Source organism: Pediculus humanus, genomic scaffold, assembly GCF_000006295.1.
Source record: "Pediculus humanus corporis 1103172108322 genomic scaffold, whole genome shotgun sequence".
NCBI classification, from domain to species: Eukaryota; Metazoa; Arthropoda; class Insecta; order Psocodea; family Pediculidae; genus Pediculus; species Pediculus humanus.
In genome coordinates, this window is record NW_002987891.1 from 432,407 (window position 1) to 442,417 (window position 10,011).

The following is a 10,011-nucleotide window of genomic DNA, read 5'->3' on the forward strand; positions in this document are numbered from 1 at the left end:
TTTTTTCTTAAAATGTCAACCTAATAAGATTTTTATTTAATATTTATGAGCTTTGGTTATTGTTTCTTGATTTAATGAATTGCATAAATTATTATTATTATTATTAATTATTATTAATAAAAAATAATAATTCTAATAATAATAATAATAACAATAACGACGGATACTAAAATTAACTGTTTGTTATCTGAAAATAGAAATAAATTAAATTTAAAAAAAAAATATTTATTTATATAATAATAATAATAATAAGAAATTTTTATGTATAGTCATTCGTAAGCTTTTAAAAATAAATTTTATTATTATCCAATTACCAGTTAGCTCTAAAACAACATGCAAAATTACAATTATTATTATTATTATTATTATTATTAGAGACACAAAATCAAAATGACTATTAACAGCTTTTTAAAGAATTTTTAATCAAATTGTATTTTTATTGCAAAATAATTTTAAACGAATGCAAAATTTAGAACTATTTGATTATCTGCATATATAATAGCATTTTCTATTTTTTTTTTTAAAATATGTATTTTACAATTATTATTATTATTTTTATTATTTAAAATACTTTAAATATAATAAATAAATAAATAAAAAAAGTTTTTCGATAAGTGTTTCCCTTACAAACTTGAAAAATTTATTATTTAAAAAATCGAAAAAAAAAAAAAAACTTTAGACTGATATCGAATAAAACTTATAATGTTGCCAAAAAAATCAAAATGATAATTATTTTGGCAATTTGATGTTTTTATTAAAAAACATCTATTTCAAACTAAAAATTTTCAATATTAACTAACCAACTAACTATTATTAGTCTGTTTAAAATAAATAAATAAATAAAATGATTTATAGTCATAATTCGATTGAACCACACACACACACACAGACCATTTTTAAAAAAAACAGAAAACGAAATTGAAAAGATGAGAATCGTTAAAGTCCAATAATGATTTCTTATTTAGATTTTGTATTAATTTTCTTTTTTTTTTTTCTATATGAGTTCATTTTCATGTTCAATAATAATAATAATAATAAAAGTTAAATTAAATGAGAATATCATTTATTTTTATATTAAAAGTAAAACTATGTTAATGAAATATGAAATACTAATAATTTTATTATTCTAAAAGGATTTCCGGAATCCTTATATAGAATGGGAAACGTTTTATTCAATCTTGAATATTAAATAAAATTTTTTTTTTTTTGACACGTCAAACAAAATTAAATTTTTTTTTTTTTTTTTGCTTTTTTAAATACAAATACTAAATATATATATAATTAAAAAAAAAAAAAAAAGAAAGAAAGAAAAGAAAAAAAAAACCAACCAACCAACACCGCATCAATAAAGCTATTACAATATTAATTAATATGAATTTACCCTGTTTTATGAATACAAAGAATATTCCAGAGAATATACATTTATTCACTTTATACACATTTTTATGTCACTGTTTTAACAATAAATGTAGCTACAATTACAATTACCCCCAAAAAAAAAAAAAAAAAAAAAAATATCTAAAACACTTGAATTTAATTATATTTGCCTATAATACATAACTAAACATGACTACACACGAAACAAAAATTTTTAAATAATTTGTCATCTTTCTAGTAAATAATCGGTTAAATATAGATCCATATTAAGTCTTTGAGGGAATTCAACGTTTGGCGAATTTAAAATGGCTTAAAACTACGTTATATTTAATGAAACAGAATAAAAACATCACTATGGGAGAATTTTCACAACATGGCCGACTACTGGGCCTGGCAAGATGGCGGTAATGATGTAAAATCGAATTTATGATTTAATAAATCATCATCGTTAAATAATATATGTGGTAAATTAAAAACGACACGTTAAAAATTTACTCGTGAAAAACAATAATAATAATTATTTATTTAAACGAACGAGAAATAATTATTTTATAAAAAATATTTAAAAAATAATTTATAAGTAAAAGTCTTACCTTTGACTAATGTGTCTACCACTAAACTTCCGTGTCGTCTACCAGATGGATCTACTGACCTTGTAGTCGGGTTCTCATGCATTCTGAATGCACCAAAAAAATATGTTAAAGTTAAATGAATCACGACAGAACCCTTAGAAAGAAAAATTTTTTTTAATGACTTAAACTCAAATTAAATTTTTTTTTTCATTTTAATTATAAATACGAATATTTAAAATTTTTTCGATTGTTAATTTATAAATTTTTTTTTTTTTTTTTTTTTGATACGACATAATAAAACCGACGAATAAGATCTTTTTTTTTTTTCATTTTTGTTTCCCTTTGCAGAAATGTTAATTAAGCAAGATTTTAATTTACTTATTAAAAAAAAATTTATAACATTGCACAATTTGTGTAACATGTTTTAACAAACATGACCTAGAACAATAATAAATTTAACAATACTTACGACAAAACATCATCCAATAAAAAAATAAATATGTAATTTTGTTCTCAAACAATTTTACATTCTCAATTAACTTATTAACCACTTGGGACAATTTAAATAACATTTAATTAACTGACACTTTATTAAAAAAAAAATAATTGTGTGAGATTATTGTCTGACATTCATTTTAAAAAAATAAATAAATAATATTAACATTAAAAATAATTTTAATCGAATATATTATAAATTGATTACTTTCGACATTTCAAATCTCGATTTGATTGTTTAATCATCAAATCGATTTGATATTAAAATAAATTAATTTTGACATTGTCGTTTAAAAAAAACATTTATTATATAAAAAAATTACAATAAAATGTATTAATTATATTTAAATATTTTGATTATAATCTTTGTTCAAGGTAATGATTATGTAAGATAATGATATTAATAAATAAATGAAAAAAAGCACATGATTCAAATAATTTTAATTTTATATTTTAAAAAATCAATATTAAGGTTTTATTATTACAAATTACAACAAATCCCATAACTCTTCACAATTCTTTCAACATTCATTTGGTTTTTTAATAATTGTCCGACATCTTTTAATATAATATTAAAACAATTTTTTAATTTTATCGCTTTCGATTTGACATGTACAATAACAAAATTCTCCTTAATTCCTTTGGATGATTCCATCATCATTTTATTCATTTTTTATCACAAATTTATTTTTATAAAAAAAAATTATTCTATCAGATTACTAAGAATTAGAAATTTTAATCTTTATTTGTCACCATTTATTTATTTATTTACCAAATCCAAGTATATGTACATATATATTTTATATAATTTTTAACAATTTAAAATCAACTTTTTGTTAAAAATAATGTTTAATAACAATATTACAAATTAAATAAATAATTAAAAACTATTTTTTTGAAAAAAAAAAAAAAAAAACGACCACGAATAAAGAATAATAATTAAATGAAACTAAATTTGAGATAATAAAAAAAATTTTATTTTCAATAAGCAAAAAAATCTTATCACTTGATAAAAATAAATTGTCTTACTTATTATTATTATTAATTATAAAAATCAATAAATAAATAAGAAATCAACTAATAACAAGATGATAACATTTACTAAAAATATCAAAATCAAAAAATTTTACAAGTTAACATATTTAAATAAAATGGACGTTAGATGAAAGCAAAATTTCTTATTGTTTTGGATTTTTTATCCACCGCCTTCTAAATAACGCTGCCTCCGCTATACGGGAAAAAAAAAAAAAATTTCATCGCCCTTGAATTTCTACTTCCACATTAATAATAAAAAATTTTATTCATTTTTTAAATATATATTTATTAATTTCTTTTTTTAAATAAAAACACAATAAAATAAAATTGTTATTAATTAAATTTAATAGTATTAATTAAATTAAAAATTAACTTTTTAAATCTGAATATTATCAACGTGAGAAATTATAAAAGACAAATAACAGTTCCTTATTATTATTTCCGCCATTTTTTTTTTAAATATTAAAAATTAAAATAATTTTTTTCTAAGATAATAATAAATTTAAATTTCTCTCTCTCTCTCTCTCTCTCTCTTTACCTCACATTGTAAAATAATTTACATTCTTAATAATAAAATAAAATAAATAAAAAAATTCACTGTTGTTAATGATTGACTCCATTTCTTTAATCTTTTCTAGAAACTTTTACCATAGGATGAAATTCAATTAGTTATTATTATTATTATTATCATCGTATCCTTAATTATTATCATTCGTTATGAAAAACAACCAAAATTAATTTTTTCACAGAATGATACTCAACAACAACAACCAACAACCAACAATCAATCATTTTCATTAAGTATCAAAACAGAATAATTTTATTAAACAAAAATGGCAAATAAAAATTTTTTTAAAATAATAATAATAATAATAATACTCGGACCGCTAAGATTATGTAAACTTATTTCAAAGTGCAACAACGACAACAACAACAAACAACAAACAACAAATCGAACCCGCCTTTTTTTATATCAAATCGACTTCAATTCAGTATTAACCGTTTAAGTAAAAACATGCGTGTGTGATTTGTTATTGTGTTTGTACGTTCGTTGTTTGTTTTCATTAATCGTAAGCTATCATTATTATTATCATTACGTAAATTAAATCGGTAATTATTATTATTATCATTTTTAATTGTAATTTAATTGAAATAATAATAATAATAATTTTTTTAACGGAAGAAAATATTGTCAGATTCTAACGACGAATTTTTTTTTTTCTCTATCGCTCTAATACGTTAAATTATTATTATTATTATTAATTTGTACTTATTAACTGTTTAATTAAATAGTAATAATAATAATGATTTTTCAATCCTTTTCGAAGGGGTTTTCTCTTTCTCTCTCTCTCTCTCTCTATACCCCCCCCCCCACACACACACACACGTGACATTTATCGTAAGGAATTTTTCATACCGAATAAAATTTTCGCAATAATTATTAATTTGTCACCCTTCACCTCCACCTCCTCATTTTCCTACCACCCACCCCCAGCCCCCAAAAAAAAAAAACGCGAAAATGGCAAATGACACACAAAAACGAAAAATTATTTCTTTTTTCCAAAATATAATAATAATAATAATAATGATAATCGTTTTTTAAATAACATTTCACGAATTTTAAAATTAATAACGTGTCGGATTTTTTTTTTTTTTTTACATTATGTACATACGCCTTCGCGAAATTATTATTAATTCTTACGTAGTGTATATTAATAATAATAATAATAATAATAATAATAATAATAATAATAATAATAATAATAATAATAATAATAATTCAAAGCCGAATTTTTAAATATTCCATTTTCAAAAAAAAAAAAAATTTAGAGTATTATAACAAAAAAATTCCATCTTTTTTTTAATAATAATAATAATTAGTAATAATAATAATAATAATAATAATAATAATGACGATTGTTATTGTGATGATCATGATGATGATGATGATGGTGGTGGTGGAGGCGATGAGTAATAAATAATTTTGTAAAGAAATAAAAAAAAAAAATAGAATAATTTTTTGATGGAGGGTTATCATAACAACATTTGAATAGAAAATAATAATAATAATAATAATAATAATAATAATACTACTACTAATGATAATAATAATAATAATAATAATACTACTACTACTACTAATAATAATAATAATAACAACAACAATAATTTAAAAAAAACGTATTGTCCAAATAAAACATAAACAATATTTTTTTCGTTTATCGACAACGACACAACGACAATATTATTTTTTTTATCAAAATTTTGCAAACTTTATCATTATTATTATTATTATTATTATTTGCAACGTTTCCTTTTAGGAAAATACCAAAAAAAAAAAAAAAAAAATTTCAAATCGTTCTTAATTTTTATCATTTATCAAAACAAACGAAATAATTCGTATAATAAATTTCGAAAAAGAGAGAGAATGAGAGAGAGAGAGAGAGAGAGGGAATCAGAGAGAGAAAGAAAGAAAGAGAGAGAGAGAGAGACATTCGTATACAAAAAACATATTTTTAAAAAAAAATAACGACTCGATTAACACACAATTTAAAAATTAACGGTTTTATATATATATATATATATATATATATATATATATATATATATATATATATATATATATATATATATAAATCGGCTTACATGTTTTTGATGTGACAAACAACAAACAAACAAACAAACATGTCAATAATAAATAATCGAACGAATAATTTTTCAAATGACAAAAAAAAAAAAAAAAAGGCAAACAAAAACATACAGAGAGAGAGAAAGAGAGAGAGAGAGAAAGAGAGAGAGAGAGAGAAAGAGAGAGAGAGAGAGAGAGAGAGAGAGAAAGGGAGAGGGAGAAAGAGAGAGAGAGAGAGAGAAAGGGAGAGGGAGAAAGAGAGAGAGAGAGAATTTTATGACAATCATAAACGAATAATATATATAAATATATTTATGTATCTCAATGGAATCTGAGTTAAGGATAATTATTTTTAAATTAAAAAGACCTTAACTTTATAAAGTAACAGATCAAGGAAGAACAAACGAACAAACGCACAAACACATATATATATAAAAAAATTTCCTCAAACTCATTGTTTCCCCCGTTGTTTAAACAAACTCAACAAATTTCTATTTTCCAACAAAACTAACAACAACAACAACAATCAATAATCAATCGGTGATAAGAAAGAAATAATAATAATAATTATTATTATTATTAGTTTTAGTGATTTAATTATTTGGTGGTGTTAATAATAATAATAATAATGGAAAAAGAATCACTCGTTAAAATCCCAAACGGATTTAATAATGGCGAATATTTAAATAATAATAAAAACAAAAATCATTGGTGTCCATTTTTTTTATTGACCGTTATCATTGTTATCATATATTCGTTAACGACTATTTGGTATTTAAAAACGGAAATGACACAACATGAAATGGAATTGAAAAGAAGCATTCAAACGCTTAAATTGGTAAGTTATTATTATTATTATTATTATTTTTTAATAATTATTCGGGAAACGAACCTTCACGTGGTGTCGTTTGTTATTGTTTAAATAAAGTACTGATAAGTTATCAATTTAAAAAAAAAAACATTTGGGATGGACTACTCGGGTCATCAAGTATTTTTTTTTAAAGATTTTTCCGAACAATCGAATATTTTTCTCCTCCGTTTGTTATATCGGTTGTTTGTTCGTTTGTTAGTAACGATACCGGATAACGAAAAAAAAAAAAAAAAAAAAAATGATAAATCCTTATTCGAAGGCGTATAGGAAAACAAACGAGGAAGTTTTTCGATTATGTTTTGACTGACACATTCAAGGAATTTATCCCGTATTTGGTTAGAAAATTCGAGAAAAAAAAGAAAATTTTTCACGTGTGTGAAAAACGCACGCGCACGTACACACGCACAATCCACATAAATAATAATAATTGCAACGATAATAACAATCTTCAACAACACCCAAAAAAAAAAAAAAAATTTGTCAACCTTGATCGAATTTTTTTTTCCCACATATATCCGGTTCAACAAACAAATTTTCTTTGAATTTTTTTTTTCTGCTGCCACGATCAAGAAACGTTAGATTTTTAAAAAGAAACAAACAAACAGGGTTAACCGCTTGTCGAAATTCTCCATATTTTTTTTTTTTTAAATTTATTTTCAACCACCCCATTTTAAACATGGCGACGACGACGACAAACATTTCTTAAAAGTAAATAAAAAATTTTTTTCTTTCGCCATAACACGTGTTTTTTTTTGGAAATCTGGACAACAGATGATGATGATTATGTGAATACAATAACAAACAAAACATCTGACTTTGACTAATCAATGGATAAAAAATAAATAACGATAACAAAAGTGATTCATTTTTAACATCAAACAAACAAACAAACAAACAAAAGAGTTTTGGATTATTTTTTTCTTCTTACCAACACTAACGAACGCTTTTTTAAAAACGTTCGAATAAATTATTATACGATTCCGGGTATATTATTATTATTATTATTATTATTATTATTTAAATAAATTAAATAAAAAATGGCGCCAATATAAATCGTGAGATTTAATTAAAATCGAAGGAAAACCGGTTAGAATAGCTTTGAATTTGATTAATTACCTTTTATATTATTATGTATCGTGTAGTAATACGTGTGAAATATTATTATTATTATTATTATTATTATTATTAATAAATGTCAATAACGTTTGTTTGTTACGTCAAAAAATTTTTTTATAATTTATTGAATCGTTTTTACGAGAAAGTCAGGAAACAATAGAGTGGGGACCATTTAAATTTTAATAAAGGTGGACTTGTATAACAAACAAACCGGTATTACCTTTCACAACTTATGGAAAACAAACGAGGAAGATGACGACAACAATAACAACAACAACAACAACACGTCATTTATTAAAAGGGAATACAAACAAACGGACGAGAAAAAATAAATAAATAAATAACTGACGACATAATTATTATTAAAAAATAAATAAATCGTTACGTGAGTCTAATCCCTAAGGGATATTTATCGACTTTGTTTCCTTGATTTATTCCAGAAATTTCCAGAAAAAAAAAAAAAACAAGATTATTACGCACGCATTTTCTATATATACGTATTTAAATTTTGACGTGTCATTAACCGTCATCATACGTCATCAATCGTAACGTGACGCGTTTAAACATTTTTTTCTTTACTTAACTTACGTGGGGCGGGGGGGGTGATATTTACAAATGGCGTCGTCGGAAAATTTAAAAAATTCGTTTTTTTCAATTTCAGTTGGAAAATGTCATCAATTTCCGAATAGAAGATTTAACAAATTTAAAAGAAGAAAATAAAAAAATTTTAGAATTTCGTACAACAGATGATGATGATGATGAAAACGAATCAGAATCGGAAAATTTGGGAAAAAATGAAAATTTCGAAAATGATTACATAAATGATGATGATGATGATGAGGATGAGGATGACGATGATGATGATGATGATGAAAATTATTCCATTTCGTCCGAATCGAATGTAAAAATTAAAAAAAAACGTGAAATAAGACAACAAGAAGAAGAAGATGAAGAAGACGAAGTTTTAAATGAGAAACAAAACAAAACCGAAAATAAACATAATCATCATCATCATCATCATCATCGTGATAAAAAAATATCACGTGACGAAAGTACATCGACCGAACGTTATAATAATGAAAAAAAAACAACGGATTATTATTATTCATCGTCAAAGGAAAAATTTATACCATCAACGTACGTTATAACGAAAAAACTTAAAAGGAAACATAGGAAATCGAGGTGAGTTAGCATCCCCCCCCCAAATTGATCCCCTAACGATCCCTAATAATCCCACCATCAAACATTTCATTCGAGGACCCAAAATTCGAACGTATTATAATAATAATAATAATAATAATAAAATTCAAAGGTCAATGTCACCGATAAAATGATAACATTTGACCATTTATGGAATCAATCAATTTTTTTAACTGGAACTGGAATTCGAATGAATAACTCGTTCAAATAAGATTTTAAATAATAATAATAATAATAATAATAATCTTATTTCTTCGACAAAATTCCTTTTCTTATCCGAAATCTTTTCCATCTTATTTTTTTTTTTTTTTTTTTTTTTTTATAAATCGTTAGAATCGGTTCGGCTGAAAGATTTTTTACTGAAACACATTCGACAACAGCAGCACCCATACAAGTAAGACGTTCACGTACGAAAGCAACACAAGAACAAGATGGTGAGAAAGTCATTTGGATACCTAAACAAAAGGTATATATAAAAAATTTACATGTTTTCCAAACCGGAAACGGAAATTTTGTAATAATTAGAAAATATTATACCGACAGTTTGAACAACACATGTCACCCTTAAGAGACACGATAACGAGAGAAGAAGCTTTTTCGAAAGGATATCGTAAATACATAGACGACGATGATGATAATAATAATAATTACGAGATCGAAGTGGGAAAAGACCGTTCGTTCGACTCCCCACAATATAATATGATAATGATACATTT